The following is a 21973-nucleotide window of genomic DNA, read 5'->3' as shown; positions in this document are numbered from 1 at the left end:
AAGGATTCCTACTATTAAAAAGCTTACTCAGAAAAATACTAAAAGGCATAATCGATGTGGGATATTTAACTCTCACTATGACAAGAATATATTTTTTTCTGTCCCATTCTCTGTCTTCTACAGGGAGCCCATGTCATCAACATGTGTCTCCAAGACTGGTGCATCTGCCAGAATTTTGGGTTTTATAATCATGGAAAGAGTCTTCAAGACAAAACTGCTGGGTCCTAATGGAACCCACCTGTGGAGGAGATGTTTTCTGGCTTATAAGCTATCAAGACTGTTTGAGAGGGCTTTAAACTAGGATCAGTGAGGGAGGGGATACCATTAGGAACCCTGACTTTAAGCCAGAGGATGGTGCAGCAGCATATGAGGGTGGCAAAACTAATGGGAGCATCTGTGCCACTCCAGGGAGCACATCTGAAATACTCATATACCAACACAGAAAGTACGATAAAGAAATGTGAAAAAAAATAATGCTTTTGTCCTTTCCCAAAGCTATGTTATCATTGGTATTAGTGAGACTTGGTGGGATGAGAAGTGTGACTGGAGTACTGGGATGGAAGGCTATCAGCTCCTTAGGAGGGGTAGACAGGGCAGGTGAGGTAGAGGTGTTACACTGTACCTGAGAGAGATTAGACTGCACAGCCCTTGCCGTTAGGGATGATGCTGTAAAGTCTCTGGGTGAGGATTAAGGAGACAGATAGCAAAACAGATGTCATCGTGTATGTCTACTATTGACCACCCACCTAGGATGATAGCATAGATGGGCTCTTCTATAGGCAATTAGGAGAAATCTCTGGAACAGTTGCCCTTGTCCTTATGGGAGATTTTAATCTCCCAGACGTCAACTGGGGATATCATAATACTGCAACAATAAAGTCTGTAAAATTCCTAAAGCATGTTGAAAATAATTTCCTGTCACTCAGTAAGCCAACTAAGAAATGTGCCCTTCCGGATCTCTTGCTCAATAATAGGGAAGGCCTTGTGAGAGAGGTGACAGTAGGTGGCTATCATGGCCACAGGGATCTTGAAATAGTAGAGTTCAAATTTTTTGGTGTAAGGAACAAAAAGGTCAGCAGAGTTGCCACCCTAGACTTTAAGAGAGCAAACTTTAAGCTTCTCAGGAAGTTACATGTAGTTAGCAGTGTCCCCTGGGAACTGGGCCTATAAGGTTAAGGGGTCCATGATAGATGGTAGCTTTACAAGAAACACCTTTTAAAAGCACAGGAGCAGGCAATCCCACTGTGCCATGAGTCAAGCAAGAGAGGGGCCTGGCTGAAAAGGGAAATCCTCCTGGAACTAAGGGAGAAAAAGAGAATATGCGATTTCTGGAAAGAAGGTCAGGCTTCTTTTATCAATGATCTGTATGCAGGACATGAATGCATCTTTAGCAAGTTTGCTGGCAATACTAAAGTGGAAGGTATTATGGACTCCTTGGAGGGATGAGAGGCTGTGCAGAGGTATCTAGATAGATTGGATAGATTGCATTGCAATTAGCAAAAACATGAACTTCAACAAAAGAAAATTCCAGGTTCTGCACCTGGGATAGAGTAATACCAGGCACAGGTGCAGACTGAGAGAAGAGTGGCTGAAGAGCAGCTCAGCAGAAAGGGATCTAGGATTTCTGGTCAGCACCAGGCTCAACATGGGGCAGCCAAAAGGACAAACAGCATTTTGGGGTTCATTAAACACAGCATAGCCAACAGGTCAAAAGAGGTGATCCTCCCACTGTATTTAATGTTTGTGTGGCCTTACCTTGAGTATTGTGTGCAGTTCTGGGCTTCACAGCACATCAAAGTTTTTAAGGTTCTTGAAAGCATCCAGAGAAGGGCAACAAAGCTGCTAAAAGGACTGGAAAACATTTCCTGAGAGGAGTGGCTGAGGACACCTGGGCTGTCCAGTCTAGAGAAAAGGCTAAGGGGCAGCTTCATTGCTCTCTGCAATGTCTGAAGCACAGAGAGAAGTGCCAGTCTCTGCTCCTTGACACTGATTGTCAGCAATGATAGGACACAAGGAAATAGCACAAAGCTGTGCCAGGGGAGGGTCAGGCTGGGCATTAGGAAAATTTCTTTACCGTGAGGGTGATTAAACACTATAAAAGGCTTCCTAGAGAGGTTGTTAGTGATCAAGAGACACTTGGATAATTTGTTATTACTAATTATATAATAATAGTAATTAGTAATTAATATGCTTTTAAAATGGTTAATAATATGCTTTAACTCTTGGTTAGCTCTGAAATGGTCAGGCAGTTGGACTTACCCTTGAAGGTCCCTTCCAACCAAATTGTTCTGTTCTGCTCTGCTCTGCTCTGTTCTAACCAAACTTTTTTTTGTTCGATTTGAATATTTTCTTCCTTTCTGAGACTTGTTCCAGTCTTCTTGATTTAGCATAGTTATCATCTGTCAAATGAGGATCACCTGAGGGTCTTTTCAAGACCCTTGGAAGTGTTTTCTAATATAACATAGATACAGAGCTCCTGAGGATGTTTGAAAATTAATGCTATCACTAGTTTATCAATAGTACCCTTATAAATATATTATATATAGCCTTATAAATAGATTTATATAACCTTATAAAAAGATGGAAATAAATATTATTGATACAGCTACATGCTGAGAATGACTAGACACAACTTTTCTTGACATAGTTAAATTTGTATTTATTAAAAGGACTTATGTAAATCCTTTAACAATTTAGATAATTAAACATCTTACAATTATTATTTGTCAACTATGATCAAAGAATGAGCCATGAAGGAATACTGCAGCATTTTCTTAGAACTTGCTAGTACAAGACAAGGGACTTTACATAAGTAGACTGTTCTTTCTTGGCAAAATTTTACAGATAAGTATTACTAATATTATATTATATCTGTTTCCCTTATACTGCCTTTTTAATAAATGTCTGCATACCACAGTTATTTTTTTTTTTTGTGACTGAAACATGTGTTGCAGATTTAGAAGGTGATAAATCAAATGGAGCAAGAACTCTTTAAGCTTAGGGGAGAGGTCAGGAAACCAAGGGTGAAACAGTCTTGTCAAGCTGTCTTTAGGAAATTCACATCCTCCCGCTACCATCTTGCAAACTTTACATATGTAAATGCTCTTATAAATAAGGTTATGATAAATGCATATAAATAAACATTTTAGAATCATAGAATGGCTATAGGGCCATAATTTGTATTTATAAGGCACATCTCATGAGATTGTCAAATGTATGCACTTATGTACAAACACATGTATATTTCACATTCTCATAGCAACTATTCCTTCCAGATAGCTATTTTGCATCATCTTGAGTTAATCTTTGTTGTTGTTTACAGTGGTTTATATCAGAATCACTGCATTGGTTTAATTTGCAGACTGTTAATTACCAGTTTTCTAAGATACCATATTTTCTAACATCTTTAGACTAATCTAACGTGAGTCTCTCCTATAAGAAAAAAAAAATATATATATCTCTATAATACTCCTCAAAATATTGTAATGGCAATGTGAAAAGGTCACAGAATATGTCTAAAATTTATGTTCTACTTTGGAGTACTTCCATTTGTTTCACTTTGCTGTAGCACCAAAGTTTAAAAATCTTTTTGTTACAGACAAATGAATCAACGTGAACTTCCAATAGCCTTTTAATAGTTGATTTTGATGAAATGTTGTTTGCTTTTTCTAAATTAAGGTGTTGAGAGAGTAGTAGTTTTTTGTTTTGTTATGGACATTTATCTTAGATATCCCAAAATAGAAAATGTACACGTACTGTACTGGACAGAGTAGAAATAAATGTTGCAGAATGTTTCTGGTCTGTATATATATGAAATACAATCTTCCAACTTTTGACCACATTTAATTTGCTTTAAAGTGCAATTTTAAGGTAGAAGCAAATACCAATAGACTTCAGTAAGTAGTTTCATTTTCCATGGAAAACAGTTTTTCAAGTCTTAGCAAAACATCAAGCTTTTGTTCAAAATAGACACTTAGAAACAAAAATTAGAGAAAGAATTTAGTTTCTCATTTAGAATTTCCCTGTGTAATTGTACGTATTAGGTAAAGATACCTATAGGCTGGGAAGTGCAAATAATAGATCAAGTTGCTAGAAATACACTTACTGCACTTCCAGTGTAATTCAGTCCTGGTGGATGTTGGCTTCTTTTAATATATATGTTGGGTAAACAGTTAAATTTACTTCTTTGGACTGTTGAGCTTTTTTAAAGAGTATGTATTTATGACAGTTTCACTCCTAATAGCCTCTAGAGAGTTTAACATCTATCACAAACCTTTGTTAATTTGCTAAAAACTATTTCAGTTCCTTGATTGATTTAATATGGCCCAACCGATCTGCACAAAACAAATGCTTCCATTCCTCATGGTGCCATGGAAAATGCAAAAAATCCCAGATGTGAATATCATAGTCAAAACTATTTTGGAGTTTTTCAAAGTGTTATTAAAATAACTCATATGATTTATGGATATTCCTATCCATACTGATGAGTCATATATAAATAAATCATAGAATCACAGAATTATGGGGTTGGAAGGGAATTCTGGAGGTCATCTCATCCAGCAGGCCCCAGGCAGGGCCACCTGTTGCCTAGCACCATGTCCCGGAGGCTTTTGAAGATCTCCAAGGAGGGAGATTCCACAAGCTGTCTGGGCAACCTGTGCCAGAGCTTGGTCACCGTCACAGTAAAACGCTTTTTTCTTCTGTTCAGAAGGAACTTCCTGTGTGTCAGTTTGTGCCCATTGCCTCTCATCTTGTCACTGGGGACAGTCTCTGACTTCTTTTCTTTTCCTAGTAAAAACAAGTATTTCCAATATTGAATGTTTTTTTCTCTCCAAAATTAAATCCTTACAATCAGATTGTGTGGTACCAATTTGAAGTAATTGTGAGAGGGTTTTTTTCTCCCCTGTCTAAGGACACCTGAGAAAACTAGAGGACACCTGAGAGAATGTAGAAAATAGAGGAAAACTGAGCACCTTTGGAAAGAGATTTGTCACACCAGAGTATGGCAGGCAAACCTGGACATACCTTGGTCTCTCCACTCACTATATGGCAGCTCCTGTGTATGACCTAGCTGACATCTGTCCTCTAGATGGGCTGATTTGGGGAAAACAGCTTCAGACATAAGTGCATATTTAAAATAAACTTGCAACTGTATTGGTTGAATAGGTAAGTGGAACCTAAAGACCTATTTTGAAATTGTACTTTATATATCTTCATTAATCCTATTCATTCTAAAATTTCAGCATTAATAAGAAGGAAAATTAAAAGCGCAGTGTGATTACTATTGCTATGAAGATAAAGGATTTGCACACCATACTTCAGTAACATAATATAGTTGTAAGGCTTAGTAGAAACTTGATATCAGAACTAAGTAGAGATATTTCACAATGATTCAACTTTCAACAGCTTGGTTACATCTGTCACTTTAAATTTTTCCACAAAAGCTAAACTGTAAGCCTGAACTGGACAGACAGTAACACTCTAATCTACTTGACTTATTTTCTATAGATTATTTTGAAGAAATGTTGTATTTGTTCATTCACGTTGCTATATTTTGAAAGATAGATTGAGAAATTATTTTGAGAGGGAAAGAAAATTGCCCTCATAACTTTCTTTCAGTCACGGTAGTCTTTACTCAAAAACAGGATACATTTAGAAAGAGGAAGTAAGGCAGGAATTAATAAGTTAGTCTGCAGTTTATCTGTCAGGTGTAAAATGGTGTGGATTGTGTTGTAATGCCCCAAATTTTTAGGGACAGATGTGGTTATGTTCTGTGATTTACGTGTTAAGCATGCTGTTTTGGTGAGTAGGAGGTTTCCTGTACAACTTATATTGCAGTAAATAACAGAGGTTTTTAGAAAAACACAGGAAAGAAGGATCATCATCTTCCTTTTCTGTGTGTTTTTCACCAGACCTCACAATTCATCCCAAGATGAGGAAAAGACAGCTAGCAGGAAAAACTTAAAGGTTACTAGAAAATCCTGGGAGAGACATAGTTTAAGTCAACTTTTCACTGAGCCTAACAAACTCATTCAAAAAATGTAGGGATTTCAGATTGGCATGTAATGATGCACACTAGGGTAGTCTGAAAACTTTTGAACTTACCTTGGACTTACCTTCCTCTCCAACAAAACATGGGCAGACAATAACATGAAATGCTTTTATAAGGACTTTTTGAAAAACTTTGCATTTTACTGGGTTTTATTCTTTTAATATGAAAAGCAAAATAAAGCAAAACAAACAAAAACACATAGAAAATAGGAACAGGAAGAAATTTGAGAGATCATTTATTCCATCCACTGCCTGACAGAAGGGTTATCTGTAGATGTCATTCCCTTCAGTGTCTAACATGTTTGTTTATACATACTTTTATTGGGGAAAACTTTAAAAACCTACTGGGTAAATTATTCCACAGTCTTATGGCTGTTAGCAATGACAAAGTTTTTTGTTCATCTCAGTTTAAAAATTACCCCGCTTGCTGAACTACAGACCCATTATTTCAATTCGCTATCAGGTAAAAAGTTTTTTATGTTTCCATTACTATGTGGAAGACAGTTATCATGTTCCTTTTAGCTGTTTTTTGTTTGTTTGTTTGTTTTGTTTTTTGATTTTCTTTTCCTGCTCTCTAGGCTAAACAACAGCTTATGCAGTCACCCTTCTGAAGTCATTTTTTTTCCAAATTCTGATCATTCTCAGTATTCCTCTCTGGTCTCTATCCAACTGGTTCACATCCTTTCTTAATTACAGTACTCTAAATAATATTTAGTGCTCCAACTGAGGCTTCAAGAGCTTCAAGAAGACTTGAAGGACCACTTATTGTGTTTTTTAGAACAATGTGCCTCCTAGAGCGCCTTTTTCACAACACTATTGGCTCATGTTCAGCTTGTGCTCCACAATAAGAACAGATCCTTTTTGTTGTTAGCGAGCTGTTGCTCAGTCAGCCCTTCCCCACCCTGCATTTGTACAGATGGCCGTTCGTAGTAAATACCTCGCCTGAAGAAAGCTACCAACAGCTCCAAAGAGAAAACCAGGGATTGCTGTGCAGACCTAGATGTGCAACAGAAAACCGAGACTGACTCAAATATTGAGAAGCATGCTATTCTACAGAGGGAGAGGAAAAGTCTTCTGACCCAATGCCTCAAAGGAAGTCATTCCTGCAGACCAGAAGGGAACCCCATGCACACTCCCCAATGCCATACTAAGGTTGGAAAGGATTGAGTTCACAGTAATGAATAGAGAAAGGAATTGATCCTTATATTAGGAAACATTATACAATAATACAGGATGCCAGGAGTAAAAGCGGGTGAGAAGCTTTAGGGAAAGATGTAATCCTCATTTCTCTGGAACTGCCTTTGCACCAGAAATTCATTTCAATTCACTTAGTGGAGACAGATTTACTAGAAAAGGCTGAAGGAGTGGCTTCCCTCCTTTTTGACTCCCCCACCCCTACAAACACACACACACACTCAGAGGTTGGCATAGAACACAATCCTAGCCTTGGAAGACAAACTCTCCTATTTACAGTTGCTTCCTCAACACCCTGTGGCCCTGTCATCAGACTTCTCCCTCACATTAGCTCCTGTGGCTGAGGTTATTGTTTGCTTAATGGAATTCTGTTGATCCGTCCTTCAGAAGGGTACAGCAATTTAAGCAACAATATTTCCTGTGCCATGTCAGCTTTTGTAATGATGGCCATGGCCAAAGAAATATTCAGAGGCTTTTCTGTTAATATTTCAATTTACTTTCCCTTTACCACTTTTTTTTTTTCTTCTTTACATCTAGTTGTAATAGCTTCATGCTGAAGCTTGGTCTCTGTGAAGCAGATATGCAGAGGTGAACTTACAAGCCACTGAAGAACAGAGTCAATGTGTAATGTATGTGTAATGGCATTTTTTAAATACAAATTAAAGTAAGGAGGAGGAACAGACTGCTGCCAAATGCTGAAGGCTGCAACTGGTAATGGAAGAATTATTTTCATGTATTTAAGAGAAAGTGCTGAAGTGCTGAAGAGTTTTATAATCTGTTTTATAAAGTACTTGACAGTGTCCCTTTAACATAAACCTGGCCAGAATAATTACTAGATTCCTTGGCTATTCTCAGCAAGTTAAAATAAAAGCTCCACCTTTCCCTGTATGAAGAGCTGTGATTTTTGCCCCTTCAGAGGGAATGAACTCATTCTCCTCCTGCTTGTTCTACCATATGGTCTCCTCTAAACAGCTAAGGGCCAAACAAAATGCAAGCCTTTTCTGCTTGTGGTTCTTTTTCCCAGAGCTTGAAAGGGCTGCTGCGCCCTTTCTTTCCTACATCAAACTTGTAATGAGCCTCTACCAAAGCACAGGTCAGTAAGAAAAAAGAAAAGAAAAGAAAACAAAACAAAAATCAGGTTATTTTCTTTGACTTAATCCTTCTGACAGGCACAGATCCAGTAACTCATGAAGATCCTCATCAAGTATGTCTGCTCCATTTTAGTCAATTAGTGAATATTGTAATGTTGATGAAGTATCCCAGAGGAACTGCTAAACACGACTTCATTACTTACACTGACATACCCCATCTACTAATCTTGACAGGGAAGAGTGACTGTTTCTCTGAAACTCCCTACTCACTACTTGAGCTGTGGCAGCGCCAGCAGCATTTCAGCCATTTTTCTTTGGAAAACTCCTCTGTAAAACAGCAATGACAAGTGGGTCAATAAACATCTATGAAGCATTTGAGCACATATTCTGCTTCTATTAGTCCATTCATTAAGGCTTAATGAAAGATAACTGTGTTTTAATGAATAGCATGCAAGACATTGACTACCAAATACATGAAAAAACTTTTAAAGCAGTTCTTTCAGAAACAAGCCCTTGATTCTTCAAATATTTCAAATCTGGGCTGCCAAGACATGGCACATAGCACTGTCTGTGAAATCATCACTGGCTGCAGAAATATCTCATCAAAGTGTCAGCTCTGACTTGGCAAAAGGTTATGTGGTGTACCAAGATAGCTTATACAATAACAGGAGTTGGAGTGTTCATGCATCTTTTGTCTTCAACTAGTTGCTCATGTGAGTGTGAGAGAGGGAAATCTTGTGGTTCTGTCTTTTAAAATTCTTTGGGAGATGGTCAAAAATATTGGCCAAGCACAGGTTTTATTTTTCCAGACAATTAATATACTGCTTTCTGCAAAGCAAAGAACAGGTTTCAAACCCTCTTTTTCAAACACAATGTTAGAAACTTAGAGGTATGCAGCAAGTACAGAATTACAAAGGGACTATTACAGTAGTTTCAGTTGTGGAGGTAATAAAAATTGGCTTTTCTGATCTCCCAGATTTTTTTCAAATTTATAGCATTTAATAATAAGGGTCATAGACAAAAAATATGTAATCAACAGCAGGCTGGTTAAACACTTCTCACTCACTTATTTCTTCAGTAAATATTTTTTTCTCTGGCATATATAAGTGTGTAATCCTACAGGAATAAACTGTATTTGCCCAAAAGAGTCAAGACATTTGGTCACCTCCCTTCAGCCTTCCCATTCCCTTCCAACAGGATAACACTACTTGAACTCTGATTTAGTCTTTAATAAACTTATAATTATTCCCTGGTATCTTATTTACTTTTTAAAACACCTTTACAAAGTTATGCAAGAGCAAGACTTTTCTTAGCATTCAGAAAGTCATTTCCTTTCGAACACCTGCAGGCCAAAATACTCTAGAAACATCAAAGGTCCAGGATGCAGCAAACAAAGCCAGGCAAAAGCAAATCCTTCTCTCTCATGAAAGGATCTCATGATCTTTCATGTTCATGTTTTATGAAGAACAGTTTCAAAACAGTCCTCTGGGAAGGAAGCACATGAGTTTAGGGCTAAGAGCTGCTGCAGAAAATTAATTGATGTGCCTGAGAACAGGCAGTGTCTGCATCTCCTGCAACAACTCCTACTGTCTACTCTCTAGATCCCTTCCAAGAAAGAACCTTACTTTTATAGTTAAATATTAAAGAAGTATGGCTAACTATCAAGTAACATGAAATGTGTCATCTTGTTCAAGGAAACACTGGGTGCTGAAAACCCCAAGGGCAATATTTCTGTTTCTGCTACAGGTTTCTTCCCCAACTATTGTTATTTGTGCCCTACTAACATCCCCAGGCAGGAATTAAAGCTCCATTATTTAAGGTACAGCATATTCAACAAAAGATGACTCATGCACCAAGGATGCTAAGTTCATGATGACAACTATGTTCTTGTGGTTAATCATGCATATTTTGCTTTCTCTTCCATGAAAACTTGAGACAATAACACCCAACCCCTAGAATTTATTTTCAGGCTAGGAAGTGTTCATAAATGTTTGGCAAGTGCTTGATTTTTAAGTTTCAGTTTACTAGAGAAATATAAAGTAATATATATACTTTCCCTCCAGAGCAAAAATAAGCATTGTAAAGAAACTATGTAGCACATGTAGCTGTTGCAAAATAAGCAATTGTAGTATTTCAGAATTTTTTTCCACACAAATATGTGTTCTTTAAATGACCCCAGGGTGTTATGGTAACTGACACCACATTCCTTCACAAGTCATCACAGCGCTTTGTTTTATTAATAATTATACTGTAATGTTCGGTAAGTTACAGTAATGCTGGAAATCTCTGTCTCTTGCACACCCTCACTGCTAGATCATCAGTTTGACAGTGAAATACCCTAAATCCCAAACCAGCTCAGAAATGATCTTTCAGCAGACTTTAAAATTAGTTGGTTCTTAACCAGGTCTCTCTGGCTTATCAACAGCCAAATTTTCCCAGCATATGTGTCTGCTATTTCAGACTTCTGTTTGCCAAAGTGTTTTTTTGGCTTGGATCAACCCCCTGGGTGTTGTGCTGGAAAATTTGCCAGAAACTGGGGGGATTGCACTACATTTGGATCCTTCTATGTTTTCCTCAGATTTTCTTTTTAGCATGATTTCCTCTCCTGAAAAAGGTCAAGGAAATGACAAAAGAGTTAAACAATTATAACATACAATGCTCATACAACATACTTATGTAACATAAATATATCTTCTCAAAAGCACAAAAATTCCCATAATCTAAATGTAATTATGTAGAAGGATAAATTTGGAAGCCAACTTTTTCTCCTTTATGTTAAGCTGTGTTAGACATCCAGACACTAAATGTAAAAATATAGAAAGCAGCTGCTGTAACCTGACCACTATTATCTTTTTTTAATTGAGTACTACTGCAAGACCTTCTACATTCTCTGCTAATTTTCGTTGCAAAGTATTTCTACATCAATGTCCTCCACATGGTAGCAAAATGTTTGCAGTCCTATGCAAAAGAAAAAGTGATTGATGGTGTATTGTACAGCTAATCCAAAGCTTACTGATGTCAATGCAATTCTTTGCTTTGGCTTCTGTTGGTTTAGGGGTCAGACACTAAAGTAGTGCTTGTGAAATGTTAAATGTTTATTTTAAATAGGAAAAGATGAACTGCAAGCCAAAGAGCTTATTCAAAAGAGAGAGAAAGAAAAAACAGCAAAGCAAAGATTATTCTCATTTCCATGCTGTGGACTGTAGAGGCATAATTCTTTTCTTAGTGTTGATTTATAAATAACTTCATTGCCAATCTGAAAACTCTTCAAAAGAAGAAAAGAAAAAAAAAAAAGAAAAAAAAAAACATTCACAAGAACACAAGAAGCAATGCTAGAAACATGAAGAAATCACATAGTTTCTGAGGTAATAAATATTGCAAAGTCTAAAACTCATAGTATTGTGGTCTTAGAATCTTAATCCTACATTCTCACACTCCTTTTCTAATGATTCCCATGAAATTAGTAATTTCAGATACCCAAAGACACTTTAGATTTCACATGTATTTTGAGTTCTGAATTTCCGTGGTTTACTTAGTTTATCCTAACACTCCTTATTGAAAGCAGTAAGAAAACTGGACCCCACTATCTGTTCAGCTCATACCAGTGATTCTGCTCTTTCTTTGCTTTATCTGGTTGTATTTTCTGAGACCAGCTTTATATTATATCCTGCCTTTGGAACAGCTATCGGAGAGCTTCACAAATCATTCCAGTCAAGAGTGATGTGAAAGCAGATTCCCATGTATTAATGGACTCATTCTTCCTCCTAAGAAAACAGTGAAGAGTAGATTTTCTCATTCCAGATCAGACCACCGATACTGTATCTCATCTCTAACAGCAGTCAGATAGAGCTGCATCTGAGAAAAATACAAAAGGAAATCAGATGCAGGAGACCATTGAGAGCTTTCCATTGCCTCAGGCCACTTGCATTTTAAAATTTCAAGGTCTTATTCTTTTAACACAACTTGGTGGCCCATAGGTCACATATAATCAATGGGTTGATTATATATTTTGAAATTAATTTTAATTCATTTTTTCTCAGATTCATTGGAAGTACCTTCCTGCTGTAACACAAGAAAGAATAAAGATCATAGTTACCTCTTTCAGAATGTTTTGTGTGTTATTCTTCAGTCTCACCTTATGTATCTAGGCTAGCAGGAAACAGGTTCAATCTGTTTGGTATTTCCTTGTGAAGAAACCACTTACAATTTTACAGCAGTGCCATGTATAAGTGCCATGAGAATATTCCAGCTAGAAAAGTCTTATTTATACAGTGGAACTGTAATCTCTCCCATTTCACAATCTCATTTTCTTATTTAACAGGTTTTTCTGCTTTGCTGCCCACTGTCTGGCAGTAGACTAACACTGTTGTGAGTCCATTCATTCCTCAGTTTGAACACTCTTGTAGCTTTCCAAGGGTCCTTGGGTCAGTTCCATCCTGACTTCTGATTAATTTCGAATAATGTTTGTCACCACTTCACTATTCTGTGAGCCTTGCCAGCATTTGAAAAGCAAGCAAACAAAATGTGTAATAGATTGTAGGATTCTTAAGGCATTCTGCTGTTAATTATCTTGTAGCACTTTTTCCTTCATGAAAATAATGTTTAAATTATATCACATTTTACAAATTTAATATTTTTTCCTAAGCCATATGCTTTGGCAAAATGAAGACTATAACTCCTGCATGTGATTTAAAGGATAAACATAAAGGGGGAAAAATAAATCTGGTAGTTCAGTAAAATAATTCTGCCAGAGAAAACCCATAGCTAATGTCTGATTAGTGTCAAGCTTCCCATGCTACTTGCACATTACCTTTTCTTGAGGCTACCTTTCATGGAGGGATGGAGGACTCTTCAGCAACCTACCTCCTGGGTTATCTTCTCATTTCTGAACAATGCTTCCTTGCCCTCCCTGACAAACACAGCAATGCATACAAGTCATGTGGCACAGGAGTCTTTGCTTTTCTGAGGAACTGCATTGAGAAACAAAAGTGGAAGCCAAGCTCAGGATGTTTCCTGTGACAGCCCATGCCAGCAACTCCCTCCATACAGCGTGGAACTACGTGGGTATGTCCATTTCCAAATAAAGCAGCCACCCTTTGTTGAAATGTGAATATTAAGCAGTTTTACAACCTGTAATATGTATTAATATAATATAATAAATATGATATGATATGATATGATAATAATATATTATAATATAAAAATATTAATAAATGCAGTATTTTCATCACTGTAGACTAATTCATGAAAAAAATGTTTACTGAGCATTTTTTGTATGTCAAAGTTAATGCAGGAAAGTTGACCTGTTTCAATTTACCTAAATTCTTTGTATATAATGACAGTCAAATAAAGGTGATAATATCAACCACGGTTATTGAGTAATTTTGCCAAATGAGAAGATGCAAACTTTTCTAATCATAAGCCAAATCATAAGAAAAACCTCATCTCTTGAGAGGTCAATTGACACCATGATGATTAACAACTAAGAGATTATATATTTTCTACTTATTAAAAGTCCCAGCTACCTATGAATACTTTATATATTTCACATAGTTTATTATTCTTCAGCATACATTTTAAGTATATGCATGTATATGTCCAGAAAAAAATAAACACATCTTCCTTGAATCAAAAATCTAAGGTACAGGTCCTTGGGATATTAGAACCAACATTATTGAGTGTTGATACTTGAAATAACAGTATTCAATAAAAATAAAAATAAAAATAAAAATAAAAATAAAAATAAAAATAAAAATAAAAATAAAAATAAAAATAAAAATAAGAATAAGAATAAGAATAAAAATAAAAATAAAAATAAAAATAAAAATAAAAATAAAAATAAAAATAAAAATAAAAATGCATCCAACTCTCAATAGTTGGATAGTCTCAATAATTCTTTTTTTCACTCACACTAGAAGAAAAATTGGTCTTGAAATCTTACAGACTTTTATTTTAGTTTAATCTATATTTAAAAGCAAAATGAAACAAAAACAAAAACAAACATTGAGTTCTGAATTGTAACATATGTTTTAATTTGTTGAAAGTAAATTTTACTTTGAAATCATGATAGCAACATTTTGTTGTTGTTGTTGATTGTTTTTTTTTTTTTTTTTTTTAGGAATATTTATCTTTTGTTGTTATAAACTAGAAGCTGTCTTCATTTTCCACACTTGAACTCTGAAAAATGGCCACACTGGCGAAAGCAGTCAAGCTGCACAGCAACCTAAATCTTGAACAATCATTCAGTTATTCACTGGTCAACTTGATTTCACCACAAATTGAATGCTTTCTGACAAACACTACCAGAGCAAAATTAAAATAACAAAAATGGGAATTATTTTAGCAGTACCGTCTTTGCAATCAAAATTAATTTCAATAACAGCTTTTAATCTAGAACAGATTACAGTGTTTGATTTTACAGTAGAATTGTGTGACTGCATCTTGGATCACAATCTTTCTTTTGAAGAAATTCCTGCTCTTCAGAAACCCTGTATGTAACTTTCTATCTGACCTTTCTGACCCAGTAATACTAGCATTGATATAGCATCTGCTATCTTTATCTTCTAAGAAATACCTGAACTTTTCAAATTTTGTGGTTCTTCTGAGAGAAAGCTAGGTGACAGGAGTTACAGTTTTATCTCAAAACCTCTCATATGGTAAAGAATATGGTGAATTTATCATTGGTCAATATTTTAAACCAAGATTAATTAGTTTGATGAAAAGAAAGGTCTATCTCAAAACTAACCCATAGGTTTCATGCAGAGTTCATGTGTAATGTGGTGAGTTTTTTTTCATAGTTTACAGCTTCTTTCATGCAGCAGATTGGATTATAACAAAGATTTTTTCCAGCTTTAACATTCAATGTTATTTTTGTCCTCCAAAACTGAATTCCACAGTTGTCAAGAAAATATCGTGCCTTCAGCAAACGTCTGACTTTGAGAGGTAATGGATCCAGTGAAATACAAAATCCAGTTCCACACAGCTCCTCACAGTGCTGGTTATGCATTTTAGCAAAGCTGAACTCTCATTCCAAGCAACATCTTTCAAAAGTCATTGAATTGGGAGCATGCCTGGATAAACACATTTTTTGCTGTTTCAGACCACTAAGTCCCACTTGATGAAAGTGAGACCCAGTCTACCACCTCCCACCCCAAACCTAAGCAGCCTATGCACTGGAAGATGCACCCATTGCGATTCCTCTGTGTCCCTGTGCCTTTGGCACAATACCCATGTATTTGTCTCACATGTGAGCATTCAAGTGGCCTAAAGTGACTGCAATTTTTCAGTGTTTATTCAAAACTGAATTCCTTCAGAGTTTAAATACATAAGCAGTGGAACTAAGTGAGATTAGTCCTACAGCCTGCTGCTTTCCTTATGTATGTGCTGCTATTTTTAGGGAGATCACAATATATGCTATTCAGGATAATAATAAACATTAGTAATTCCCATTAAAGGGAGTAGAAACACTGGAGTTCTGCTGTGTTTTTAACTAACTTCTTGGCTGGCTATCTGCAATGTAGTGGGTGGTGGAAAATCACAGCACACCAATGGCATGGTAACAATTTCCTCTCCAGCAATAGGCTTCTATAGGACATCCTTATTTGAAAGCAATGATATTTTGTAACCAAAACACTACCTGAAAAGCAAAAAATGCTATGTAGGTCTAACTTACATATTAGGAAACTTACATTTTTCCTAACACAGTTTCTACTCTTATTAAGTATTCTTTGAAAAAATGACATAAACAGAAAAACAATGTACAAGATTCCATAAAATGATTTGCTGTTAACAAAATAATAGGTGAGCAGAGCAACAATACAACTGGAAGTGTGAATCCAACACAGTGAAAATGTAGGCCCAATTCAAAAACCTTATCTGTAAGTATATCTATAGTGATACTGAAATAATACAAAACCTTGCATTCTGCACTCCTCTCCTGACACTTTTTTATTCTTTTCATTACTTTAATTTAAATAATGTAAAAATAATAAGCTACTTTTACAGAGAAAATGCTGTGTTGAGAGAAAAAAAAAAAAAAAAAAAAAAAAAAGCATGATTATAGAAACAGAAAAATGAACAGATATATAGCAAGCCAAAGGAAACAATTGAAAATCACTGCAGGCAGGAAATATCTCTATAAATTTAATGTTCATCGAAGAATATTAAGAAATAAAAAGGGTTTGAACAACCATAACACGGGATAATAACACTACAGTTAGGGCTAGTGAAGAAGATGAACTCAAAAGAAGCAAACAACAATCTGTATGCAAAGAGTACAGTGTAATAGTGAAGAAAAACTGCAAGCCAAACAAAGAATTACCTAATTGTACTATATACAACTCACTGTAATAAATGAAATATATATATATATAAATATATTCCACATTAAAATCAGCAAAAAAGGAGGTGTGGAAACTGCTTTAAAATATATAAATAAATAAATAAATAAATAAAAAGGAAAAATCAGCAGAGAAAATATCCAGTCTAGATGTCATTGTCCTGTAAATTTAACTAGTAAATAAATAAATATCTATGAGCAGGATGCATTTGTAAAAAGTAATTATCATACAGCTATAATAAAACACAAATGAAAATCTTAACAAGTTTTAAGAGTAGAGTAATTTAGGGAACAGGAAAAGACATGATGTCAAATAAAACCCTAAAGTTTAAACAAAATGAACAAAATTAACAGAAATATAAAAATGATGTTGGGGTCTCTCAAACCAATCTGAGTGGGGATTTTTAGAAATGCAATCTTGGGCCTATATGTCTAAAATCCATGTAGGTTCAGCACTCAATATTTGAGTCTTTTATTTAATCAGGCTATTCCACTCAACTCTCACCAGCTGCCAGAAATCTTTGTATATAATATTTTTTGCTTTTTTCCCCCCTATATTTGTAGGAGTTTATCATTGGCTCTGACTCCAGTCTGATGTGCTAATTCACTGGTGGTGACTGCACTCAAAATGCTAGCAGTGTTTTGCAAATTGCATAGATAAAATATTTTGCACATAGTTAGAAGCTCTTTTTATAACACAAGCTGCTGTATCTCCTATGTGTATGTTCCTATTTCTAAATTGGTCAACAGCACGTATAGCACACTGTAGAGTCTGAGAGTTTTTCAGTTTGAGGCATACAGAAACTTCAAGACTTAGCTGGCTCAGTGAAGGATGCAGGCTGTGAAATCCACTGGAAAGTGCCAAAATGAAGCATGTGTTGTTTGACCTACCTCGAAGAGACAGGGGATATCAAGAACATGTCTGCATCATATGGTGGGGACCTCAGGGATCTTGATGGATGAGCTATGAGCAGGTGCTGTGAGGACCCTCTAGTACTCTAGTAGCCCCTTACAGGAATCCCAACCTCCTTGCAGAAGCAGTTTCCTTTGCCCAGGGCTGGGAGCCATAACTGAGGTAATGCGCAAAGAACTTTGGTCTCTCTTCCTTTCTGGATACTCTCTAATTACTTCATGTAACTGAATGATTCATAGTGACTTTCTTACTAATTTGGTGGAACAAGAAGTTAGGTCACATTTGTGGGCGTATGGAAACATACTTATTGAACAAACTGCTAAATTGACAGTGCTACTGACTCTCCTGTTCCCTCTCCTGAGTAGTCTGACCTGTTCCCTGGTAATTTCCCTACTCTTCCTGTGAAATGAGTGAGAGTTTTAGGTCTGACCCTATCAGGTACAACAGCCATTACATGTTTACCACTTGGCTAGAGAAGAAAATACAGCCACTTTTTGGATGTGTTTGCTGAACATGTGTAGTTAAATTGCATTATACAGCAGCTCTGTTTGGTGTTGAACAGCTTATCCAAAGTGTCCTGTGTCTGGCTTGTCCCACAAGCATAGCCAATCCACCAGTGTTCAGGGAGCTGAGGCTCTGTCCAGGTGCCACCAGCCTCTCTGCTCAAGTGGGGCTCCATGGCCAACAGCCCATACTCACATCCTGAGGAGTACAAGCAAACTGAGAGAATAAATTCCTAGAAAAATTGGTTTGTTGAGTCATACAAGGGAAGTAAATGATACATCACTGACCAGATTTTGCTTGTTTCTCCATTTTGCTTTTATGATTTTGCATTTACATTTACACCAATGCATACTTCACCAGTCCCCCCTCCCACAAGATACTCCTTGTGTCACCTCTGCACTTCTGTCCTTTCCACCTTGTTATTCCCTCAGAGTAGATGCTTTGTATATACCTAATATATCTGCTCTTTATAAAGTACAGAACAGAGGCATTTCTGAGTAAAATATACAAGTGCGTTTGAAGCTAAAGAATCAGGAGTTCCTAACTAGAGCCCTGAAAAGCACACAAAGTGCAGACAGAAATAGAAGCAGCTGTTGCATAGCAAGGAATACAACTTTCTGGGGAAGGGAGGTCAAGAATTCAGAGGTGAGCAACTGCGAACCCAGGTTTCTAATTTATGGGAGAGAGGAGGTTTTGAACCTTGTAAGTGGAGGAAACAGGAAGGTGTTGAATAGTGTCAGCAAAGTTTAGTGTCAGCAAAGAAAGTGGTGACAAGACAAAGGACCACTTTTCTTATTAAAGAGCTGCAATCTAGGGGGGGCTGAAGTACTTGAAGTACTTGAGAAAACAGTACGGAATGGGGCAGAAAACATCTGAATTCAAGGTTGGAAAGACGAGTATTGGGATGGAAGAAGAAAAGGATATAGTGGAGTTTGGGAAGAAAGAGAGTCAAAATGTGAATGAGATTAATAATAATATATATATATATATATCAATTTTCTCTCCTTCCACCTGCTAAGGTTTGTTGTCTTTTATTGAAAAACTAAATTTTTTTTTGAAACCAGGAAGTTTCCTGCTTTTAGACTGAGAATTAAAATAATAATTATTATTATTGTTATTATTTAGCAGTGCTGTATCCTTGCGTCTGCTGCTTCATTATCTTCTGTGATGCAGCTTAACTGTATTAGTCCAAAATGCACAACAGTGCCTCACCAGAAGGCTCACAAACCCATTAGGCTTGAAATGAGAGTGAAAGTTTAGTTCTTGAATATCTTTCCTTTGGAGACCTGAAGGCAACCACGCTCGTGAGTTTTAAGAGATGCTTGATATGTTTGTGGTTGTGAACATGAGCTTACAGCCTTTTTATTGCAATAGCAGACTTCTGGACCAAATGAATATTTTCCAGGACTCGGTAAGTACTTTCAGACCTAAACGCTAATGATCTATGAGAGCACCACACATCAAGTGAAATGTGGACAGCCCCACAGAAGGACTAGAGGTCATGAGAAACTAGAAATACAAATGAGCTGCCATGATGGGTTATTTCTAAATAGACAGAAAATAAAATAAAATTAGTCTTTAGAAACACTTTGGATCTTGCACTTATTATAGGAAATTCATGAGAATTTTCAGTAAAAATGTCTATGCGTTAATGTTACCTTCTAAGTCAGAAGACACAAAAGTAAAGAATCCTACCACCATATGTAGTTCTCCTCATTTCTTCCTGAGTAAAAGAATCATTAGAATGGGTGGGCCAGGGAAGTGGTGGGGTCCCCATCAGTGGAGGTATTTAAGAGACATGTGGACATGTTGCTAAGGGAAAAGGACTAGTGATGGAACTCAGTAGGTCAGGTTGGTGGTTGGACTTGATGATCTTGACTCATTCATGCAAATTCCATTTAACAAAGCTTTGTAAAGACTCCTTTACAGCCCCAAGGTGTGGCTTTGCATTGACATTACAGAAAAGAAAAAATCAAATTCCAGGGCAAGGCTGTGAAGGTCAGTATAAAAATCTAAATCAACTATACCTTGGACAGAAGCATACCACAGAAATAGGTTGTTTAAGTTATTTAAGTTTAGGTTCAGCTAAATCACCACAATGTGTCCTTGAAAGAAAAGTAGCCTGCAATATCTTGCAAGGGACAATAAGGTGCAAAATTACATCTACTCAGGAAATTAAGAACATTTCTTTGGAAAAGGCAGCCTTTCTGAAGAAATGGTGTTGGTTAAGCAATGTATCCTCAGAATGGTGGAGTATGGGCTCAAAATTTACAACAGTAAAACAGTGCTAGTGGCTAATGATTTACAACTTCTAAACATTTTGGAGGCTTCCTGTTGGAGCCACAGGTGATCTTAGCTGTCAGTTGTAGCAAATGGACAAATGAAAGATTTTTGTTGCTTCTTTAGTCTATGGGTATTTCTCTAGAAGTGTTCAACACTTGCAAAAATGATTACTGGTAGTGATAGATTCAAATCTCGTGCCTGGGCTTTCCTGATATGACTGTCTCTATATAGAGCTTTTGCACAGCAAAGAGATTCTGTAGAAATGTCTCAGATTTGACTTTAAAAATACAAGATCAGTTAGTTAATTGTAGAGGGAGATTAAAGTCTGATTCCTCTGTTAGACTGGGCTGGGTGTTTTGTTTGTTTCTTGTTTGTTTGCCTAATACCTGTGTGTTAGCATACACTACTTACCTCATTCAGTTAAGCTCATGTTGCTTAATTTGCCAACTCACCATGTGATGTAACATCCCAAACAGATATCCATAGGGATTCATTATTTCAAAATTCCCATCAAAGGATATAGAAAAATGTTAGTCTTACAGGTAAGGAGGAACTTCGCTATGAATTACAAATGAGGAAATCGAGATATTGGCATTTTGGTGTGTTAGCACAGACAAATAAGTGAGTATAAGAAATAATAATTAAAAAAAAAAAAAAAAAAAAAAAAGTGGAATAAGCTTTTCCCTCCTCTTACAGTGCAGTTCTTTCAAATTCATATTAGCTTATCTTTTCAAAACCATACCTAACCATTACATAGGTATTTTTCTCTCCAGACAAAATTAATTTGTTTTGGATAGCATTTGAACAGCCCTTAAGCAGATGTTTTTCATTTTAAATGGAGCTTGCAGGCTCAATACTGATTCAATGATTTTTTTTAACCATCAAAAGGAAGTTAACAAATATCTAGTACAGCACTCCTTTTACCTCTAGTCAGTTTACCAGTTTACAATGTTTGTATCCCTCATGTAACAGTAGTCTCATGTTTTAAAAATCTCTAAATTTTGTAACAGTCTACTCTTACATATCATATGAAAATCATTACTTCTCTTCCCCCTCCCCCTCCTTTTTTTTCTCCCCCAGAATATGATGAATATTTTATGGTATCATTTTTTCCTGAATAACTGAACCCAAAAGTTTAAGAAATATTAAATAAACTTGTTTTTTCATCAAAATAACTGAAAGAGAGTTGTGCCATGATAAACCACTGAATTGAGGACTTATTTGCTACATCACTTATGAGACCTAATAGTTGGACAATTGTCTATACAATTAACTTTTAAAGTATTCCTGGGGAAAAAAAAAAAAAGTTTCAGTCCTTCTAATACAGTTACAACAACAATTAATTCTTCATTTAATATTTTCAGTGTGATTGAATTGAAGAATTGCAAAGCTGCCTGAAATTACTGGCAATAATCACTGTATCTTACTCTGAGACCTTGCTAGACCTTTACCTGTATCCCAACTTCAGAACAACTCTGTTCAGCAATAGAAAACCATGCTGAGTCCACACTTCTGCTAATTCATAGACATACATTTGATTTTGTTTATGATCATAGAACCACTGGATTATCCATGTGTGTAGAGCATATGATGAGCAAA

The 21973-nt window shown here is 36.2% G+C and overlaps 1 long non-coding RNA gene across 3 annotated transcripts in view; it reads right to left on the bottom strand.

Annotated features, from left to right (window-relative positions):
• LOC137856643 (uncharacterized) overlaps positions 1 to 17752 on the bottom strand; it is a 43041-nt gene extending 25289 nt beyond the window's left edge. For 2 of the 3 annotated variants that reach the window (XR_011096691.1, XR_011096677.1), the window contains exon 1: positions 1756 to 2253. This is a non-coding gene — a long non-coding RNA (uncharacterized lncRNA). The other variant, XR_011096684.1, reaches the window with a different exon arrangement.
• Between the last annotated feature and the right edge of the window lie 4221 nt (positions 17753 to 21973).

Source organism: Anas acuta, chromosome 1, assembly GCF_963932015.1.
Source record: "Anas acuta chromosome 1, bAnaAcu1.1, whole genome shotgun sequence".
NCBI lineage: Eukaryota > Metazoa > Chordata > Aves > Anseriformes > Anatidae > Anas > Anas acuta.
The sequence above is the reverse complement of the archived record's forward strand: the minus strand, read 5'-3'. Positions and strand labels throughout refer to the sequence as shown.